Source organism: Mirounga angustirostris, unplaced genomic scaffold (assembly GCF_029215605.1).
Source record: "Mirounga angustirostris isolate CCGP_5_RB_7025 unplaced genomic scaffold, mMirAng1.0.hap1 SCAF_4, whole genome shotgun sequence".
Classification (NCBI taxonomy): domain Eukaryota; kingdom Metazoa; phylum Chordata; class Mammalia; order Carnivora; family Phocidae; genus Mirounga; species Mirounga angustirostris.
Window position 1 is genome coordinate 30,788,468 of NW_026991712.1, and position 23,481 is coordinate 30,811,948.

A 23,481-nucleotide genomic window follows, 5' to 3' on the forward strand; every position below is an offset into this window, starting at 1 on the left:
TGCTAGTATTTTGTTGAGGACTTTTGCATCTATGTTCACCAGAGATATTAGCCTGTAGTTCTCTTCTTTAGTGGTATCCTAATCTGATTTTGATATCAGGGTAATGCTGGCCTCACAGAATGAATTTAGAAGTTTTTCTTCCTTTTTAAATTTTGCAATAGTTTGGGAAGAATACATATTAATTCTTCTTTAAATCTTTGGTAGACTTCACCTGTGAAGCCATCTGGTCCCGGACTTTTGTTGTTGGGAGTCTCTTGATTACTAATTCAAATTCTTGCTGGTTATCATTCTGTTCAAATTTTGTGTTTCTTCCTGTTTGAATTTTGGTAGTTCATATGTTTCTAGGAATTTATACATTTCTTCCATGTTGTCCACTTTGTTGGCATGTAGTTATTCATAATATTCTAATTTTATTTCTCCTCTCTCATTTGCAATTTTATTTGAATTCTTTCTCTTTTTGTCTTCATAGACTGGCTAGAGGTTTATCAATTTTATTTATTTTATTTTATATATTTTATTATTTCATTTTATTAGGGCATTTCTGCTCTAACCTCTAATATTTCCTTCTTTCTACTGGTTTTACATTTTGTTTGTTGTTTTTTTTTCTAGGTCCTTTAGGTGTAAGGTTAGGTTGTTTGAGATTTTTCTTGCTTCTTGAAGTAGGCCTGTATTGTTATAAACTTCCCTCTTAGAACCTTTTTTGCTGCATCCCAAAGGTGTTGGATTGTTGTGTTTTCATTTTCATTTGTTCCCATGTACTTTTTTATTTCTTCTTTTATTTCTTAGTTGACCCATTTATTGTTTAGTAGTATGTTATTTAACCTCTATGTATCTGTTCTTTCCAGATTTTTTCCTGTGGTTGACTTCTAGTTTCATAGCAATGTGGTCAGAAAAGATGCATGATATGACTCTGATCATCTTGAATTTGCTGAGGCTTGTTTTGTGGCCTAATATGTGATCTAATCTGGAGAATGTCCCATGTGTACTTGAAAATAATATGTATTCTGCTGTTATAGGATGGAATGTTCTTTAATATATCTGTTAAATCCATGTGTTCCAGTGTGTCATTCAAAGCCATTGTTTCCTTGTTGATTTTCTGTTTAGATAATCTGTCCATTGATGTAAATGGAGTGTTGAAGTCCCTTACTATTACTGTAATATTATTGATTAGTTCCTTCATGTTTGTTATTAACTGTTTGATGTATTTAGTTGCTCCCATGTTGGGTGTGTGAATATTTATAGTTGCTATATCTTCTTATTGGATTGTCCCCTTTATGATTATATAGGGTCCTTATTTGTCTCTTGTTACAGTCTCTGTTTTAAAGTCTATTTTGTCCAATATGAGGATTGCTACTCTAGCTTTCTTTTGACGTCACTTTGCATATTAGATGTTTCTCCTTTCTCTCACTTTCAATCAGCAGGTGTCTTTCAGTCTGAAATGAGTCTCTTGTAGATAGCATATTTTTTTTTAATCCATTCTGTCACCCCATGTCTTTTGATAAGAGTGCTAGTCCATTTACATTCAAAGTAATTATTGATAGATATGTATTTGTCATTTTATTTGTTTTGTGGTTGTTTCTGAAGATTTTCTGATCCTTTCTCTTTCATGGTTTGCTGATTTTTAATGATATATTTGGATTTCTCTTTATTCTTTGCAGTGTATTAGTGGGTTTTGATATATGGTTACCGTTAGGTTTGTGTATAACCTCCTCTGCATATTGCAGTCTAGATTCAGTTGATGGTCATTTAAGTTTGAATTCATTCTTTACTCCTCTCCTCCCCACATTTTAGGTATATGTTGTCATACTTTACATCCTTTTATTTTGCAGTTCCTTGACTGATTTTTTACAGAAATATTCAATTTTGCTCCTTTAGTGTTTCCTATGTTTATAGTGTCACTTTTGGTTTCTCTTTTCCACTCAAAGAGTCCTCTTTAATATATCTTGCAGGGCTAGTTTAGTGGTCATGAAATACTTTTGTTTTTGTTTGTCTGAGAAACTCTTTATCTCTCCTTCTATTCTGAATGATAGCCTTGATGGATAGAGTATTCTTGGCTGCAGATTTTTCCCATTCAGCACTTTGAATATATCATGCCACTCTCTTCTGGCTTAGAAAGTGTCTGGTGTAAATTCTCCTGCTAACTTTACGGGGGTTCCCCTGTATGTTACTATTTTCTTTTGTCTTCCTACTTTTAAAATTTTTTCTTCATAAGTATATTTTTCCAATTTAATTACAATATGTCTTGGTGTGGATCTGCTTTTGTTGATTTTTGATGGGGATTCTCTGGCCTCCTGGATCTGGATATCTGTTTCCTTAGAGAAGTTTTCAGCTATTATTTCTTCAAATAAATTTTCTGTCCCCTTTTCTTTCTCTTCTTCTTCTGGAACTTTTATAATATGAATGTTATTATGTTTGATGGAGTCACAGAGTTCTCCAAATCTATTCTCATTTTGCATAATTCTTTTTCGTCTCTTCTGTTCCCCTTGATTACTTTCTGTTACTCTCTTATAGGTCATTAATTTGTTCCTCTGCTTCTTCCAGACTGCTCTTCATTCTATTGACCATGTTTCTCATTTTATTAATTTGAGCCTTTTATCTTTGCTATGTTAGTCCTTATCTCTGTGTTAAGGGTCTCACTTGTGTCTTCCATTCTTTCCTCAAGTCCAGTGAGTATCCTTATGATGATTGTTTAAATTCTCCATGAAGCATGTTACTTATATTTGTTTTGCTAGATCTCTGGCCGTGGCCTTGTTCTGTTCTTTCATTTGGAATAAATTTCTCTATCTTATTTTGTCTATGTCTATGTGAGTGTTTCTGTGTGTTATGTTAGGACAGTCAGCTACAACTCCTGTTCTTGAGGGTAATGGCCTTATGAAGAAGAGGTCCTATAGTGCCCTGCTGTGTAGTGCCCCTGTTCCGCAGAACTGGTGCTTTTAAGAGTGTCTCCAGTGTTTACTACGTCTGCTATGCTGTTTTGTTCTGGATGCTTTATCCTTCAGGCCAGTCATCCTCAGAGGCTCTCTTTGCCTGTTGTGGGCAGTGTTTGGTCCCTGGCCTGAATGTGGTGTGTTTTAGCCAGGTGTTCTCTGGCCTACTTGTGAAATGAGTCCTGTTGCTGCTGCCATCAGAACTGAAGCCTCACAGAACTCCTGGGTTGGGAAATGCTATGTGAACAGGGTTTGGGGCTGGTCTTCTTAGGGAGGGGGCCCACCAAACTGGGACTGAGACGAGTGAGACTGGGAAGGGCAGTTCCACAAGAACACAGGGAGGGGGATGGGCCTTTATGTAAGCAAGTTATGTAGTGAATGTGGGTGCTGTACTATTTCCCACAGGTGGCCTTGCGCTTATGCTGAGGGGCAGGGGAGGGAAATGGTGCCTGCCAGTTCCTTTGTTCCCAGAGGGGTCTCCCTATGAATGTTGCCTCTCTGCAACACATACTAAAATGATCGAATAGCACCCCCACTCTGTGCCCCAGGTGCTCTTTAGATCATTGTTTTCATGCTATATGTCTGCAGTTTGTTCACCTGCCTTCACTCCAAGAACAGTGCAATGCCCTGCATGCTCTATCCCAGACACGTCCCCTGACCTTAAAGGGTTTATGCCCTGCTGGTTGCCAGAAGTCATGAAATTCATCCCTTCTCACTTTCCAAGCCAATTGCTGTGGGGATTCATTTTCCCTGTGTGCTCACCTGTGTGCTAGTCTGTCTCTTGCCCTTCTCTGTGACCATGGTTCCCTCCCCACCTCATCAGCCACGATCCATTTCTCTCCCAAAGTGCATCTCCACACTTCCTACCTTCTTCTATGTGGCCTCTCCTCTACCTTTAGTTGTGGCATTTTCTCTGCCAGTCTTCAGGTAAATTTCTGGGATATTTAGGATGATTTGGAATGAGGTGAGTCTAGGGTCCTACTCTGCTACCATCTTCCAACCAACTCTTTACTCTTTCTTGTAAATTAATTGCCCATATATGTGTGGATTTATTTCTAGGTTCTCTATTCTGTTCTGTTGACCTATATATCTGTTTTAATGCCAATACCATACTGTTTTACTACAGTTTTGTAATGTCATTTGAAATCAAGGAGTGTCTTGATTCTCAAGATTGTTGTGGCTATTACAAGTCTTCTGTGGTTTCATACAAGTTTTAGGATTAGTTCTATTTCTTTTAAAAACTCCATTGAAAATTTGATAAGCATTGCATTGAATGATAGATTGCTTTGGATAGTATGGACATTTGACAATATTACTTCCAATCCATGAGCATGGTATATCTTTCCATTTATTTATTAATTTATTTTATCAATATCTTACAGTTTTCAGTGTGTAGGATTTCTCACCTTCGTTAAATTTCTTTCTAAATATTTCTTTTTGATATATTTGTAATGGGATTTTCTTAATTTCTATTTCTGATAGCTTATTGTTGGTATATGGAAATGCAACAGATTTTTGTATATCAATTTTGTAACCTACAACTTTATTGAACATATTAGTTCTAATAGTTCCTGATGGTTTGCTGTATATATGGGATCATGTTATCGACAAATAGTAACAGTTTTACTTCTTCCTTTCCAATTTGGATGCTTTTTATTTATTTTTCTTGCCTAATTGCTCTGGCCAGGGTATCCAATACTATGTAGAATAAAAGTGATGAGAATGGGCATTCTTGTCTTGGTCCTGATCTTACAGAAAAAGCATTCAGGTTTCCACCATTGCATGATGATCATGATGATCTATGAGCTTGTTATATGTTGCCTTTATCATGTTGAGGAATTCCCCTACACCCACTTTAAGAGTTTTTATCAAAAATGATGTTGAATTTCATCAAATCCTTTTTCTGCATCTATTCAGGTAATCATATCAATTTTAGCATTCATTTTGTTTATGTGGTATATCAAATTGTTTTTCAGATGTTAAACCATTTTTGCATTCCTGGATAAATCCCACTCAATCATGGTTTATGATCTTTTTAATGTATTGCTGAATTCAGTTTGCAAATATTTGGTGAAGATTTTTGCATCTGTTCTTTAGGGATTTTGGCCTGTAATTTTTTCTTGTAATGTCCTTTTCTGGTCTGGTAACAGGGTAATGCCAGCCTCATAAGATGATTTTGGAAGTATTCCCTTATCATCATCATCTTCTTCATCTTCATCATTTTTTTTTTTTTTTGAATAGTTGAGAAGGATTGAGATTTATTCTTCTTCAAATCTTTGGTAGAATTGACCAGTGAAGCCATCTGGTCTCGATCTTTTGTTGGAGTTTTTTGATTGCTGTTTCAATCTCCTTACTAGTAATTGGTCTGTTCAGATTTTCTGTTTCTTCTCGATTCAGTCTTGGTGGGTTATTTCTCCTCTTATGTTTCTGATTTTACTTGAGTCCCCCCTTTTTTTTCCTCCATAGTCTAGCTAAAAGTTTGTTAATTTTATGTTTCCAAAAATAGCTGATAATTTTATTAATCTTTTTTATTCTTTTTACACTTTTTATTTCTGCTCTGATCTTTGTTATTTCCTTCCTTCTACTAACTTTGAGATTCATTTATTTTTTTCTAGTTCTTAGTGTAAAGCAGCTTTTTTTTTTCTTATTTTTGATGTAGACACTTATTCACTATGAACTTCCTTCTTAGAACTGCTTTTGCTGTGTCCCATAAGTTTTGATAGGTTTAGTTCTATTTTCATTTGTCTCAAGATAGTTTTTGATTTTTCTTTGGATTTCTTCACTGACCCATTGGTTGTACAGTGGCATGTGGTTTAATCTTCACATATTTGTGAATTTAACAATTTTCTTTATGTAATTGACATCTTACCTCATGATCCAAATGATTCTTATTTTTATTTCAAACTTCTTACACCTGTTTTGTGGCCTAACATATATCTTGGAAAATGTTTTGTGTGCACTTGAGAAGAATATGTATTTTATTGCTCTTACATGGAATGTTCTGTATATGTCTGTTAAATCCATGTGGTCTAACATACTGTATAAGGCCAGTATTTCCTTACTGCTTTTCTGTCTGGATGATCTATCTCTCCCTTTAGGTCTGTTAATATTTGCTTTATATATTTAGGTGCTCCTATGTTGGATGCATAAATATTTATAATTGTTAAATCCCGTTATTGGATCGACCACTTTATCATTATATAATGACTTTGTTTATTGTAGCTTTTGTCTTAAAGTGTATTTTGTCTGATATAAATACAGCTACTTTTGCTTTCTTTTGGTTTCAATTTGCATGGAATATCTTTTTCCATCCTTTCACTTTAGTCTGTATGTTTTTGGAGGTTTTTTTATCCTAAATCAGTCTCTCATAGGCAGCATATTTAGCCACTGTTTTATGGAGAATTTAATCCATTTACATTTAAAGTAATACTGTTAGGTATGTATTTAATGCTGTTTTTAAAATTGATTACTACTGTTTTATAATTTGTTTTTGCTCTGTTTTTTCTGAAGTGGTAAGCTTAGATTCCTTTATCTTTTGTGTATCTCCTTTAGGTTTTTGCATTGTGGTTATATAAAACAACAGGTTTACATAAAATAACTTATATCTATAGCAATCTATTTTAAGATAACTTTAGTTTGAACGCATTCTAAAGTTCTACATATTTAGTCTCCCTCCCCATGTTTTGATGTCACAATGTGCCTCATTTTAGCTTGTGAGTACATTAACAAATTGTGATTATATTTTTTCTACTTTTGTCTTTCAACCTTCATGCTAGCTTTATAAATTAACTCACCTTCTTACATTAGATGATTCTGAATTTTGCTGTATATTTATCTTTCCCCACTGCATTTATGCTTTCATATTCTTTTGTTACTAATTACTGCCTTTTGTTTCAACTTAAAAAATTTCCTTCAGCATTTCTTGCAAGGCCAGTCTAGTGGTAATGAACTTCTTTAGCTTTTGTTCATTTGTTTGGAAAATTCTATCTTTCCTTCAATTCTGAAGGAAAACTTTGTGGAATAGAGTATTGCAGTTTTTTTCTTTCAGGACTTTGTATATATTGTGCCATTCCCTTCTGGCCTATGTTTCTGCTGAAAAATCTTCCAGTAGTTTTATGAGGGTTCCCTTGTATGTAATAAGTTTTGTTTTTTTGTTTTTGTTTTTTTTCTCTTGATGCTTTTAAGCTTCTCTCTAGTCTTTAACTTCTGACACTTGAATTATAATGTGTCTTGGTGTAGGTATCTCTGGGCTTCTTGGGTCTGGAAATCTATTTCCTTCCCCAGATTAGGGAAGTTTCACCATTTTTCTTCAAATAAGTTTTCTGACACTTTCTCTCTCTTCTCCTTTGGGACCCTTATAATGCAGATTTAGTCCATGTATGCTGTCCCATAAATCGCTTAAGTAAATCTTCACTTTTTTTTTTTTTTTTTTTGCTCTGAAAGGGTGAGTGCCACATTCCTATCTTCAAGTTCACTGATCCTTGCTTCTGCAGCATCTAGTCTGTTTCATTGTATCTTTCAGTCATTGTGTTCTTCAGCTTTGTGACTTCTATTTGGTACTTATATTTTTCTCTTTGTTGAAATTCTTACTTTATTCAGTCAGTCTTCTCCTGAGGTCAGTGAGCATCTGTATGATGATTATGTTGAACTCTTTATCAGGAAAATAACTTACCTCCATTTTACTGAGGGCTTTCACTAAGGTTTTTCTCTTGCTTGTTTCCATTTGGAACATATTCCTCTGTTCATTTTCCTTAATTCTCTGTGTTGGTCTAGGCATTAGATAAAACAGGTAAGTCTCATGGTCTTGAAGGAATGGTCTCCTGTAGGAGATGAAACTTATTGTTCAACTCTTCCCTAGCTCTTGGCTGTCTCTCAAACCTTTTTGACTGTTTGAGCAGCATCTTTTATTTTTAGTGGTTTCCAATATTTGAGGGAGTACTAAGAGCTATCAGTGTCCAAAGGGGAGGATCACAGTCACCACCTAGATTCAGGCTGATTGGAAGCCAGACCATCAAGTGGCAGTATTTAAAATATAAAAATATACCTCCTTCAAGAGAAGGCTGGGATATTAGCATTTCTGTCTATTCTCTCTCTTCTGAACTTTGGGGTGATAGCCAGTGAAGAACTGTTACTTTGCTACTGTCCTGTTAAACTCATAAACATAAGCCCTTCTGGCCACCAGATCCATGATCTCAAGGGATGTGTCCTTTGGGCAGCAGACACAAAAGCTGGGCTGCCAGATTTATATGCAACACAAGCTCCTTTCTCAGAGACACCAGTGACCTGGAGTGGAGCAAAGGGAGAGTACAAATAGGGTACCTGTCATCCTCCCCAGTCTCTGGAGAGGACTGTAGTCACCCCTAGATATATATTTAATTAGAAGGCTGCTCTTCAGGCCACAGCTATGAGGATAAGCTAATATCCCTTTTTCACAGGAAGACTGGGCCCCTCAATCTGTTGCCTCTATGCTTTGCCCTACAGGTGGTATGTAAGTTAAGAACTCTTTTTCCATTGGTTACAGTTCTGTGAGACCTGTGAGTGTAAGCCCCATTGGTCACCAGAGCCAGGTGATATAGAGGTAGCCCCTGGATGACAGGTGCCAAAATCCGGGTGGCAGACAAGTGTGCAAACTGCTTTCCAGTAGACACCAGTGACCTGAGGTGAGGCAGGGGGAGAATGCAAAGATGGGACCAGGTGGCCTCCATCGGTGGAGAGTATTTCAGTAAGCACCTAGATGTGTGTTAAATTAGGTGCCTAAGCCTCAGGCTGATGGTTTTAGATAGGCAAATAAGCCTCTTTTACAGAATATCTGGGTCCTTTTCAGTCAACTACCCCTGTGCTGTACCTTAGATTCAGATTCAGGCCTGTGCATGGGAGCCCTTTAAGAACTGTTTGAGCTCACTATAGTCTGTGGGCCTCTTGGATCTAAGCCCTATTGGCTTTCAAAGCTAAATGTTTTGGGGGCTCATATCTACAAACTAGAAATTATACTTCAAACTCCCTTGTAGCTAGGGTTTTAGATATAGCTTACCAATGAGATCCATTTAGGCAAGGTCCACAAGATGGAAGTGGGGTAAAAACCAATGATTTACCGTACTGCTTTTTTCTGTGGATAGTCAGAGAGGTTGGGTCTTTCTGAAATGGTGTTCCGATGCCCACTCGCTAACACGTAGATGCCTAGCAGCAGTTGCATAAGTGCTACAGTGGCCTAGTGATTGCTACCCCTTGATTTTGGCACAAGAAGCAGCTCCCCTGATTGCTGGGTTCCTCGTTACTGCTCTGAGGGTCATTCCTAGAGTACTTCTTTGTTTTGAATCCTTCCCTACTTCAAACAGCTAGGTTTTTGTTTCTTATAATTGTATTCTGACTGGTACTGCCTTAGGAGAAACAGCTTACAAAGGAACAGTTGAGGTGTATCTAAAGTAAATCAGAAAGTTCCAATTATAAGATTGAAAGCATTTCAAAAAAACTTGGCCACTGACATTCAAACTTTACTCTGGCTTCCAGCAGTTGGTCAGTGGGTGATAACTGATCAATCATGCTGATAGGAAGTATGGCAAGATGCAAGGAGCAGAACCTTTGAAGTCCAACAACAGTGCATAGTCTAGTGGGTTCACAGTTAGAGCTATAGTTTCCAGACATACTGGCAAAAGAAAGGTAGCAAAATTAAATAAGAAACTGAATCCCTACATAAAGACAAAAGTCCCATAGTTATTACTAGAAGTTTAGTGTCCCATGCCTGGGAAGTAAACCCATGCTAAGCTAGACCAGGTGGATAGATCCATAGCCTAGTAAAAAGAGAGCGCAGCCTTTAAAAGGCAACAGTCCTGAGGTCTTCCATCAACTTTGCTGCTTACTGACTGCTTGACCTTTAGCATTTCTTTAGTTTCCAAGCTTCAGTTTCCACAACTGCAAAATGTGAATAGCAACACTTTGCTTACAGGGTTGTTTCATTAGAAGTATAAATAAAGGATACAAAGCACCTACACTGTCTGGCACATAACAGGTATTCAAAAGTGCCTATGAACTATTATTCCTTCAGCTTTTAATTTAAAAGTGAATCCAGTCTTGTTCACACAGAAGCAGAAATTTAAAAATAAGAGAATTGAAACAGAAGAAAGAGAAAAGTTAAATAACAAGATATAGAGCCAGAAGGGCTAATATTGTCTCATAGGCCCTGAGACACAGGCGAAAAGGAAACATTCTCCTATGGTGAGAAGAAAGGAAATAAAGTAGTCTGGAGCCACAAAGAATCTAGGGCAGGGCCCTCCTGCTGCATTAGCACTGGGTGACTGTAAAAACATGAGGTTGGCTCTCAGCAGTAGAGGTATGCATAGTGGTTTCTATTATAATTCTGTTTTTACTCAAAACTTGCCAAAAATTTTCTTTTGAGGTGAAACTCTCCAGTATTTTCTACAGCTCAAATTGATTATTTGAAGTAGCATTGGAAGAAAGTACAGGCATGCTTGTTACTGAAATGCAAGGAGGTGGGAGAAAAGACACAATTTTGAGTTGCCGCTGGTATAAGGGTAACACCATGTTGAATTGTCCATATGAATCATTAAAAAGAAATTGCATTTTTCTATTGAAATTCAGCATGAGAAAAGAGCTTCACAGTGAGAAGTTGCACACTCCTTTTAAAGTTGTGAATACAGACACTGACTAAATACTGACTAAAATATCTAATATAAACTCCATGAGGGGTAGCAACCATGTTCTGTTCATTCGTGCCAGCATGGTTTAACGTACGTCGTGTCCACAGCCTGCACACATGCTTTCTACAGCCAAAACATCACAAAAATAACTGTTCATTGAGTTAAATCCATTAAACTATTGGTCAGCGAAACAAAATCATGCAAGCCAAGTTTGTTTGTGTATAGACAGATCTAGTCTTCTAGTTAAATTTACATCACTTTAAAAACTGTTAAAATAGCATAATGTACGCATAATTATTATAAACTCTTTATATGTGGATTTAACTATACTTGTGGGAATGACTATGTTCCATAAAGTTCAGTCTTCATCTGGTGCCACTTTTAAGAGTTTCCCTGGTCAGGCATAAGCTCCGGACACACAGGTTATATGGATACGACTTTGAGGTCCAGCTTAATTAAGACTGTTTTTCCATGCAGACTTTTTTTAACAGATTAGAAATTTGGGAAAGAGGCACAGATATTGAGCTATGATGGTATTAAGTATCTGGTTATTGGCACTTCAGTAATCTCATTGAGACAACAAGGAAGTACTGTAAAATCTCCACTCAACCTGCCGTCATCTCACAACGAACACCACCAGTCACTAGAACTCTATCATCCAGTCTTTCTTCTCTCCTTTCCCACTACTGCCACTCCAGATTAGGCTCTCATTAACTCCTTTCCTGGAAAATTTTGAGTTTCCAACAATGCTCACAAACCCATTTCTACACACATACCACAGCCCTACTTAAAATTATTTTTCCTGACTAAATTCAAGTCTCCTTCGTTTGTTAATCAAGGATGTCTATGACTTGCCAGTTCTCTTCCCCAGTCATGTCCCATGCGTTTTCCCAGCTCTGCCTTTGCCTGGATTATTACATTCACTTCGAGTTCTCTGCCACCTTTCCACATGTTCAAGTTTTATGCTGCTCTCAATTCCAAGGCCATTTTCTCCATAATCATACTCATTCCTGCAAGCAAATGTCATTTCCCTAACCCACAAACTTATGTCACATGTTATTTATACATATTTACTGATTTATTAAAGGGGAGGGAAAAAATTTCCTCTATCCTTCATAGATTTTCCAGTTTGGGGAATTAGACTAGCCAAAGATAGGTTAACAAGAGAAAATAAACAGAAGTTTATTAGCTTTTGCATCACAAATACACACCTGGGAGCACGCAACAGTGAATAAACCAGAGGGGATTTTAAAACTTGGATTTATCTTAGGCTAAACAAATGTAAAGGGGTTTGGGGCTTCTGGGCTAGGGAGGCAGTTAAGGGAGGGTGACCAGGGAAAGTAAAGTAAATAAGAGTTGTTTACTTAGGTTTGTTATGCAGATTTAAGCAGATAAGAATTGTTAAGAGTTCTCTCCCTTTCCAGTATAAGGAAGAGATCTCTGCAAATGAAAATTTCCTTTACCAAAGGAAAACTTATGCTCTGTTTTTAGAGCTTTTCCTGCTTCTTAGGTTTCCAATGGCCGTTAGCTCAAAATAATCCATATGTCAAAGGGGCGTATTTGGGGGTGGCATATTCTGGTACCCTTCAGCACATATCATTCATTACCTTAGTAATTCATTCCTTAAGAAAACATCTGATTTTGCCTAACATAACTATATTTGGATTGTCCTAACATAGATTTAACTTGGGAAATTTTCTCCTTTCTGCCACAACAAGACAGATGTTTTAAAAGTGGGAGGAAAGAATAGGAAAATAAATAAATAAATAAAGCCCACCTCTTTCAGAAGAGGCTGGGTGAGTGGCTGAGGGTGGGGTACACTCTATACACCAACTCATTTCTTCCCTCAGCAGAGAAATGCACTTGGAGTCACTAAAAGTTGCCTTACTTGACAAATACTGGTATAACTGGGTGGCCCCATTGTCCTTGAAAAGAAAGAAGAACAAAGGCTTTTATATTTCTTAGTTTAAACTAAGAGCAGCCCCAGGATTGGGAAAGTGGGCTCGGAACCTGGGAATTGGCAGATGCTCATCCCAATCCTGCCCCACTCTCTACAACTGTGGAGAGGGAACAGGATATGCTCCATCCCAAAATATGCCTTTTTGGCATAAGGATTATTTTGAGCCGGTTATTTTTGAGAGACAGTAGAATCTCTGAAAACAGAGTGTAAGTTGCCCTTTTGTAAAGGATATTTACATTTATAAAGGAAATTGCCATTTGTAAGGGGGTTTCCCTCTCTGTATCTGAAAGAGAAGGTGACTCTAAATCTCCAGAAACTTTAATTATTTTTTTTATTTTATTATGTTATGTTAATCTCTTAACTGTGGAGAAAGGCAACAACTTAAATCTGCATAACAAGCCTGACCCTTATTACTGCACTTTTCCTGGTCATCTCCCAGAACTGGCCTCCCCTCCCGAACATCTTTCTTTTGTCTTTAACTGAAGATTGTATTTAAGGTGGTGGCATGGACCATTTCAGTTAGTTTTACTTGGTTTTCCTGGGTCTCTTCCATGTATACAGAAAGTATACATGTTACCAAACTTATTTTTTCTCCTATTAATTGTTTATTACAAAGCCAGTAGGGGGATCTCAGCCAAGAACCTAGAAGGGTAGAAAGGAAATTATTTTTCCTTCTCCCTGTCCTGTGGCCTGGAAAATAACTGTCAGTGAGGTGAAAGGTTTTAAAGAGGCATAATCCCAATGCACCTGGCAGTGATTTTAACAGAGGACCCAGCTTAGTCCAGGGCCTCACAAGTCCCTGATGACCCTGCCCAGAAGCTTTAAGAGAGGATAGTTTTAGCATCCCTGAGGACCTCAGGCTCTGCACCTCAGAATTGCCAATCTGAGGCATCTATTCATTACCAGGGCAGCGTTGGGAGTCTGGCCCTGAGTGTTTAGCCCTAGGGGACCTGTGGAAAAGGGATTATTTTGGATTTGCTGTGATTCCTAATAGATGAAGAGAGAGGTTCAAATCCATCATGGGATAAAATGACTAATGCAATAGCAGCACCCCTAAAACATTGAGGCTGGGGCTACCCCAGTTACAATAATAAGACTGCGTGAGTAGATGGTCTCAGTCTTATTCAGAGAGGGGAATAGCACCTTGTACACTATTAATTTTTACTAAATAGAAGTTATATAGTTGTGTTTTGGTAATTGACATTTTACTGTCTTACACATGCAATTCATCTCCCTTGGACTTCTTTCTAAACAGTGTAAATGACAGACTAAGACAATGCAAAGTTTCTTTTTGATGATTCTAAAACATTTTTACAGTCATCTAATAAAGAATTAACTCAATATACATAAAGTAGCATTCTAGATACTAGAATAACAGTGAAGAAATGCCACAGCCCCTGTGGCTAAGAAACATGCAATATATTTAGAGAAATGTTCACCATTCACACATGCAACTTCTATTAGTGAAGGAAAAAAAATTAGAACCTGCCTGTCTATCCAACACCCAGCTAGGCATGGGGTGACACAATCCTGTCCTCAAGTTAGCAACTGAATAAGTTTTAAAAAATCAATATATAATTATAAATTGTCATGAACACCATGAAGAAAACAAATTATATAGAAAATAACCACCTCCTTTAGACTGGTGAGGGAAGTTCTCCATGAAGATGTGAAGTTGCAGCTGAGACCTGAAGGTGAAGAAGTAATCGTTTTTGAGAAGTTGGCCCAGACAGATAGAACAGTGTGTTGAAGGCACAAGGTGTAAGACATACCTTCTAGATAAATCAGTTAAGATATATAAGGGCATAAGCTATTATAGTGATTAAGATATTGAATGTATTCTTTTTTTTTTTCAGTTTTTTTTTTTTTTTAAGATTTTATTTATTTATTTGACAGAGAGACACAGTGAGAGAGGGAACACCAGCAGGGGGAGGGGGAGAGGGAGAAGCAGACTCCCCGCCGAGCAGGGAGCCCGATGCGGGACTCGATCCCAGGACTCCAGGATCATGACCCGAGCCGAAGGCAGTCGCCCAACCAACTGAGCCACCCAGGCGCCCCTTGAATGTATTCTTTTCAATGACTATCTCGTATGTGAATATGATGAGCAAGAGACAAAATGATTAATACAGATATAAAAAGTTCCTGTTCTCCTGGATCTTACAGTCGGGTGAGAAAGATACTGAGCATGCATTTACAGATGTGATGAGGACCATGTGATGGGGGTAACATGGATATGTGTAACAAGTGGATTTTACCAAACCTAGAAGACTGAGGTTTCAGTCTTTGCTTTCTAAACAAATGACATTTAAAAAAGGTTTTGAAAAATTAGTATCAACCTGGAAATAAAAAGCTACAATGAGAAGCATTGGGTATTTTCATATTATAGGGGAGCACAGATTCAGGGAGAAACCCAAATACTGTCCAGCTTATTGGGTGAAAGCCATGAATTTTTGTGACGGAAAGGAAGGGGGCCATTACATGAGTTGAAAAGAAATATTTTTCTATGGGGTTAACAAGCTAAGCTACTCTGGGTTATGTGTTGATTGAGTACTGGTTTTAACTACTGGTTTTATCTTTAGAAGGTCCACAAGTATCAGTCTTATGATCAGAATGTCCTTTCTCCTGCTGACTCTCTAACAATTGCCATTTTGCCTAGTCCAAAGGTTTTGGCCCACTTTAAACAAAAGATGGGTAAAACATTCTGGCTCTATTTTAGAAATGGCTCCAGTCCGGTCAATTTCTCCCAGTAGGTATTTTCTGAGAAAAGAGTTAAAGCCTCAGGAGACTGTCCAAGAAGAGGGAGAAGTCCAGGTCTGTCGGTTAGGGTTCTCTGGAAGTAGAGATAGGTAGATCTGTTACTTCAGAGGAAACAGTTTACAAGACTAAATGGGTATTTTAGATTTGATGGGTGATAGAGAAGGAGGTATTGAGACATTGAATATAATACAAAAAGGATAAATTGCTAGTCACGGCTGGCAAAAGGAAGGAGCTGAAGCACATTGAGCCTGTGCCATTAGTTTTCCCTGAAGACTTTTGCATAAGAATTAGCCTTTCTATTCTTGTCATCGTTAGGATTTTATACTTAATCCCCCTCTTCTACCTCTGAAACTGTGCTATTAATGCATTTTAGTTTTTTGTTTTGCAAAATTGCTGTCAGTAACACCTTTGGGTTCTCTCCATTGTTTTTTTTTCACTCAGAGTTGATATGTCTTGGGCGGGACGGGAGGGGGGAGGGGGGGATGGAGGTTTTATGAAAACTAAAGTATGTCACAAAACAGGACACAGCTTTCCCCCCTAAGGCCTCTAAATTTTGGATTCTGAACACTTATTTTACTTTCCTGTCCACAACACTGGTCAAGCATGAGAGCAAGGAAAAGGCATTCCTTCACTTAAAAGCACAATTTGTGGGAAAGAAAGACTAAAATATGTTTTTCTAGAGCCTTTACCAAATGAAGTGAAGTCCATATGATCGCTAATCTTGTTTTTACTGTTATGTTCGTGGATTGCATTGTCAAGTACTTTGGTTTTATGATTTTAAAAATTGTTTTAAATATATTTTTATGACATGTCAAAAAGTCCCATGATCTAATGGACATATAATTATATAGAAGTTAAATTAGCAAAGCTAAATGCAGCCCTGTAGAAATAATGTACAGAAATCCTGAGCTCCACATCTCATTCTCTTTGAAACTGTCCTACCTTCCCTGGCAGTCTTGGTTACTTTCCGTACTCAGCCCTTTAATATGGCAGTTATAATTACTGTTCACATACCCATTTCCTTCACTAAACTGAGTGACTCAAAGGCAAAGAATGTTTATTTATCTTTCTGACCACAGAACTTTAGCTATAGTAGATACACAAAAATATACTTGTGTAGGAACAAATATGAGTAAAGTTATTAAGACATACTACTGAGGTTATCAAAGATTGGGGCTTTTTAAAAATAGCATGTATAAAACTTTAAAGGGGGAAGTTCATTTAGAACCCCCTCCCCTTCAGCCCAAAACTAAGCCAATACCCAAATACCCCCTTGGCCACTTTGACACCTAGTTCTTGTAAATGTTTCCCTTCCTTCCATGTATTCACTCTCATAATCCAGTGAGTCTAAGAAACACAGCCATGTTTAAACATCTGGGATTCATCAGGCCGATTCTGTTAATCAAAGTTCTGAAGATCAGTTCCAGATGTTGCCTAACTAAAGTTACATAAACATTGTTCACATTTTTAACTACAATCAGACCTAACTTCCCATATCTTGAAAGTAACTTAATTTGTATAGGTAGGAGTTATACTCTGCACTATTTTTTTAAATTAACTCCCAGCTTAATACAGAGATAAGGCTGATAGATCTTCCCTAGAAGTGAATGAATATCAATAAAAATTCAAGATATATTTTTGGAAATCATACATTTAATCACATTAGCTCAAGGATTCCATAAGACAGGAAGACAAATTAATACTGTCTGAGTGTCCACTATGTAAGGGAGGAAAAATAATTTTCCCTTCTAGGTTCTTGATGAGACCCAACCCCTGTAATAAAGTACAGACTAACAAGAGAAAAACAGAGTTTAATAACATATACCCCTCCTGTATATATGGGAAATACCCGGAAAACATGAGTAACTCCTTGCAATGACTCAAACCACCACCTAAATACCATCTACAGCTAAAGACAAAAGATACTAGGGGAGGTTATCAGGCAAAGCAGAGTAAATAAGGGTAGGGCTGATAGGAGTTTCTAGAGATTTAGTCAGCCTTCTCTTCCTGGTTCAGAAAGGGAGACACCCTTATAAATGAAGATTTCCCTTATAAATGTCAATGTCTCTCACAAAATGATAACTTCTACTGGTTTTCTCCTGTGGCTGCTGTGCCTTAAAAATAATTAGTTCAAAATAATCTTTCTGCCAAAGAGGCTTATTTTGGGGCAGTACACTCTGTTCTGCTTTGGTCCTATCTTTGAAACTTCCCCAATAACTTTGATAATTCAGAAGCTGAATTGATAGAGTGTTCCATATCTCATTGAACCAGTCTTTTAATCTTGAGAATAGTTAAAACAGTTAAACAGTTGCTTTTTGTTTCTGGAGGTGGTGTGGCAGGTGGGCTTCCAAAGTTAGGTCTATAAGGTACAATCAATAAAGTACTTAATAAGATGCAGTTCTATGGGGGAAAAAAAAGATTAATGGTTAGAGTCGACAATAAACCCAGTCCGAGTCATGAGAGCAGATAGTTTAGAAGATTTTGTTGGGAAGGAAGAATTTTATCTGCTGTTCAAGGTGCTTCTGGCTGGACTAAGAACCAAATTGACAGGAGAAAATCAACTTTAGTTTTGGTCATGAAATTCCAAACACAGTTGGGCACCATGAGGCTTATATGATATCCTGAGCTAAGGGGGGAGGTGGGGGGGGCGGGGGGGTTGAGAATACAAAGGGAGGATGGCCATTAACAGGAAGGCAAGAAGAGATGTTTGGAAAACAAAGGTTACCTGCATAAGAGGGGAAGTTTCATTGTTTTTTTTTAAGATTTTATCTATTTTTTTGACAGGGAACACATGCAGTGAGGAGTGGCAGAGGGAGAAGCAGGCTTCCCATGGAGCAGGGAGCCCGATGTGGGGCTCGATGTGGGGCTCGATCCCAGGACCCTGAGATCATGACCCAAGCCGAAGGCAGACGCTTAACGACTGAGCCACCCAGGTGCCCCAGGAAGTTTCTTAGATAAAGAGGAATCTCTAGTAATAGCTCTCTTCCTGATACAGGCAGGCAGTTGAGGAGGAGGTAAAAAGCTTTTCCTGAATCTGCTAGGTTTTGATTACTTTTAACTCAAAAGAGCATTCATGCCAAAGTGGCCCATCCTGGGGCAACCTGCCCTGGGCCCCTAAGTTCCCTCAAGTTCCCTCAAATTTCCCTGAAATTTAGCTCAAGTTTTACACCTTAAAAGTGAATTGGTAGATTGTTTCATCTTGTTGAACCAGTCTTAGTCCTGATAATGGGTCAGTTCAATTAAACTCATTTGAGGAGGCGGTGATGCAGTTATGTTCTCAAAGTTAGGCCTTACTGGTTCAAGTAATCAGGTATTTAATAAGAGGCATTTATACAGAAACAAAAGAAAAACAGTAGCTAATGATTGGATCAAATTAGAAACCAGTTTCCGAGTGCTGAGAATAGCCAGTCCAGAAGATTTCTAGATGTCAAGCTTAAAGCATCTTTAGATAGAGTGAGACAGGCAGTTTGCCAATCTGACAGATTTTCCTGGTTTGTAGTTCAAATGTCTCTGGTGATCTTTTGTGTGGCCCACAGAGCAACCGGCATGAAGACTGCCTATATGTGAGCTGTTGTGATTTTCCTGAAGTTTACATCAAGTTATTCATATTTAGTTTGCAGAGCTTCAGGAAAAAAGGAAGTGTCAGTTCTCAAATATATCCAACTCAGAAACATGGGAAAAAATTTGAAAATATTCATTTGGAGAGATATAGCTAGGCATTGGAGGAAACTAGAAGAAATTAGGATCTAGTCTAGTTTATAATGGACATTTTACTCAGGTATGTTATTGAAACATTTTTTCTATAATCACACTCATTTCTACTAAAAATAGCCAAATTCATATTAATTTGTGTGCAAAACAAATCTAGTTTCAAAAAACCTGGGTCTCATCATTTACATAAGTGCTATAAGAAGAGCAATTGACTGGGGCACCTGAGTGGCTCAGTCAGTTAAGCGTCTGACTCCAGCTTAGGTCATGATCCCAGGGTCCACATCAGGCTCCCTGCCCCTCCCCCCATTTGTGTGTTCTCTCTCAAATAAATAAAATCTTTAAAAAAAAGAATAGCAGTTGAGCATATAGGCTCTTTAAAACCTGCTTTCCTGGAACTTTTTATAAGAAATCTCTAGATTGAACTTCTAACAGCCTCTAAAGGCCAGAAGCCAAGCCAAATACTTGTCCTCAGACTTTACCTGCAATACCTATAGATTTGGGTGAAATCCTCTTTTCTTGAGTTCCCCCAAAATATCCCTATGTTTTTATATCTTCTTTACTCACCTGGTAAGACTGCTGGGAAATCCATAAGCTAGTATCACGCTGCTATTTACAAGGGCTTTATTAGCTCCATAAAGTCCACCTCAGTTCTTTAAAGCTGTCTGGTCATACGTGAGTCTATGCATCTTTCTCCCAAATATTCCATTCAAAGCCTTGGTAATATAACCACTATTTCCAATAGTTTCCTGTTAGAAAAAAAATGGATTCTTGTTGAACATATGTAAATTTATTGCCATAAAAATATAAGAATACTAACAGTTTCAAAATTCTGGATTCTGAAATCAGGTAGGGATAAAAGATAAATGTTTCAATTAGAGTATACCCATGTAAACAATCAAATTGCTGTAAGTCAGCTTAAAAGAAAGTTTTTTTAAAAGATTATGGTTTTCCAGATTAAAACATTGCAATTATTCTCTTCAGTTTATTTAGTCCCATGTTATTAATTCTTGTTCTGTTTGAACCCAATATTTCCACTAGTTCTAGAAATTCTTATCCAGTTTGGTTTGAGCTTAAGGTTATCAGAAACCTATTCTCAGAGTTCATTTAATATGCAATAGCATCAGTAAAACAGTAACTGACAATACTTAAAAATGGCCCTGGCTAAAAGATCTGATTAGAGTTCATTATAATGCAACTGACAAGGAAATTTGGTTACTTCTGTAACATACAACACTTCAAGATAATAACATCCTAGGACATCAGATTTCTAGGAGTTTCATACTATTTTTAGGACACTTATTTTAATAATATATCTACATAAATATAATGTAAGAGGATTTAGTAGCATTTATTTGACAATGCTTTCCATATATTTTAAGCTAATTAGGCTTATTTGATATGTTAATTTCTTACAAATTTCTTTGATTTTTTTGAAATGTTCCAAGAGCTCTCAGGAACACCTCAGAATGTGGCCAAACATCAAAAGACTTGGACATTTGATTAAATAGGATTATGTCATTATGAAACCAGATCTAATTATCCATTTAACCCAAATGACAATAAAAGATATCAAAGCCAAATACAGGTTATAGTTTTGAGCAAAATTTAGCTCTTAGACATAGGAAAATATGTTGCCAAAACACAGAATCCTTGTTTTCTGAGGAGGTACCCTTAAAGGTAAAGAAAAACATGTTTACAATTTAAGAACAGATCAGTTCAAGAAAACTTTTTTTTTTTTTAACAAAAACAGTTTTAATTTTGCATCAGTGTACTTTTTTTTTTCAAGAATTTATTTTTTTGAGGGGTGCCTGGGTGGCTCAGTGGTTAAGCATCCGCCTTCAGCTCAGGTCATGATCCCAGGGTCCTGGGATCAAGCCCCGCATTGGGCTCCCTGCTTGGCGGGAAGCCTGCTTCTCCCTCTCCCACTCCCCCTGCTTGTGTTCCCTCTCTCACTGTGTGTCTGTTAAATAAATAAATAAAAATCTTTTAAAAAAAATTTATTTATTTAAGAAAGAGCACAAGGTGGTGGGGAGAGGGAGAAGCAGGCTCTCCACTGAGCAGGGAGTATGACGAGGGCTCGATCCCAGGACCCCAGGATCATGACCTGAGCTAAAGGCAGATGTTTAACCGACTGAGCCACCCAGCTGCCCCTACTTCAGTGTATTTTTAATATTAAAATTCATTTACTTGAATTTATCTTAATCTTAGGCAGTATTGACTACATATAAAATTCCTTTCTAAAGATTCCTTTTCCATAAATCTGCAACTTTCTATCTTATATTCAGATATTGTACTAAGGTTTTCCTCAACAGAAGCGTATTCCCACCCCACTCCCCTTTTTTTTATCCATAAAGACATCATACTTTCCTTGCACACAGAGTTGTTTCTCTTAATAACTGTAGGGGCCAAGGGCAGATTACCCCAAGATGGGCCAATTTGGCATGAACATTATTTTGAGTTAAAAGCAATCAAAACCCGGCAGATACAGAAAAAGCTCTCTCCCTGGTCCTCAGCTGTCTACATTTACATTGGAAAAGAGGGCTGGACCAGGAAGAGCCTATTAAAAGAGATTCCCCTTTACCTAACAAACTTAATCTGCATAATATGGCAAACTTTGTTTTTCCAAAACATCTCCTTTCACCTTCCTTATAATGGCCTTCCCTTTGTATTCTCAGACCCTACCCCTCTTCTTAGTCATGATGGTTCACTGTCTATGGAATTTCGTGTCAGTGTGGATTTTCCATAAATACACCTATTAATATGGATTTTTTTCCTATTAACCTGTCTCATGTCAATTTGATTCTAAGTCCACCTAGAAGGACCTTCAAGAGCAGAGGAAGGTCTTCCTCTCTGACAAATAATTGTGAACTGTTTGTTACACTAGTATTCTTTAGATTAGCAATTTTTAAATACATTTCCTAGGGGCACCTGGGTGGCACAGTTGGTTAAGTGTCCAGCTCTTGGTTTTGGCTCAGATCATGATCTTATGGGCGCTCAGTGGGGAGTGTGCTTGAAAGATTCTCTCCCTCTACCCCTCCCTCTTGCTCCCTCTCTCAAATAATTCTTTTTTAAAAAGTACCAGTTCTGTTCCAATATCCTAGGTTGTTGTTTTTTGTTGTTGTTGTTGTTGTTTTTAGTATCTACAAATATTTTAAGAGGTATAGGCAAAGTTTGGAAACTAATATTGGTGGGCTTTGACTTGGTTCTAGAGTTTCATTTCTGCTTTTGTAGAGATTTGTAAGACAAAGACAGTAGTTTTTAATTCCCCAAAGAATTAGATTATAGCCTTAAAAAGATGGGCCAGTGCCTTGATATTAACTAAATTTTCTTATTTATATCAGGGAGATTTTTAGCTAAAATGGGAATCAAAAAGATTTACATCTTTAAATATGTATAAAGCATTTTAACAAAAGCCTTCTTTCTAGGTATATAATTCAACTTGGCTTTTATTAGCCCCTGAATATTGGCCTTTCACAGATCATTTACAGGAAGGCCTAAGTGAAATTTTAGTCCTCTTTTGTGGATAGTCATTAATCTTTTTAATTTCTTTAAATTTGGTAGAATCTTTTGTAAATAGAGGCAAAATAGCCTTATAATTTAAAAGACCTACTGGTGTTCAGGGGACATGAACTCTTTTGCAGTGGGGGGGGATCTAAGATACACCTGCAACGGACATCACATAGGAAAGTCCAAAGCTGGCAGAACCTGATTACTGAGCTCTGGAAGGTAGGAGCAAAGCAATCCTTAGTGCTAATCTTGGGTGCTTTTATTAAACTCCATTTCCTGTCTTTCAGCTTTACATGAGCAACCTGTATACTTGAACCTAGAGATGAAGCTGGCATGTTCACTGTAAATCTTGTAGGGAAAGGGAATTTAAAACAGGCAGATGAGGCTGAATTTTAAGGGAAATTTATGTTGGAAGTGGACACTTAAGTCTAATTTCTGTTCTTGGTCTTGTCATGGGTGTCCTTAAGGCTAGCCATTATACTAAGAAGACAATTGTGAGCTCTCTATAAAGAATATTTTTCTTTTAAATATAACCAATTTAAAGGACCCAGCATCTGGCCATTGGCAAGTAGGATTTATTATTAGCAACTTAAAGCAATAAGCCTTTAAATGGTTTAACCAAAGATGTAATAGATATCCAAACAGGGCATAGCTGAGGGAGTCTCTATGATCCAAAAGTTTACTCCTCAAATTAGTCTTAGGAGGCAAAGGTCTTGGTTGCACAGGTGGTAAGAATGTTGTAATGAAAATGGTATGTCAGGTCTCCCACAAATCCTGTGATGCCTCCAGTCATACACAGGCTAACCTGTGACACTGGGCAGGTGCTAGTAGATTGGGACCTTCCAGAACTAACAAGCAACAATGGTCCTGTGGGCTGGAACCTCTCATGATAAACACCCCTGAGAGCTAGCACAGTGGGACAGAGAGAGAGAGACTCAGATCCCCAGTCTATTTGACCACCAAG

The 23,481-nt window shown here is 37.5% G+C and overlaps 1 long non-coding RNA gene across 3 annotated transcripts in view; it reads right to left on the reverse strand.

Moving 5' to 3' along the window:
• LOC123858805 (uncharacterized) overlaps nt 1-23,481 on the reverse strand; it is a 140,197-nt gene that overhangs the window by 17,674 nt on the left and 99,042 nt on the right. For 2 of the 3 annotated variants that reach the window (XR_010410401.1, XR_010410403.1), the window contains 2 exons: nt 19,575-19,756; nt 14,488-15,372 (listed from right to left, as the gene is read on the reverse strand). This is a non-coding gene — a long non-coding RNA (uncharacterized LOC123858805). Of the gene's footprint in view, nt 1-14,487; nt 15,373-19,574; nt 19,757-23,481 lie in introns of those variants that run through there. The other variant, XR_010410402.1, reaches the window with a different exon arrangement.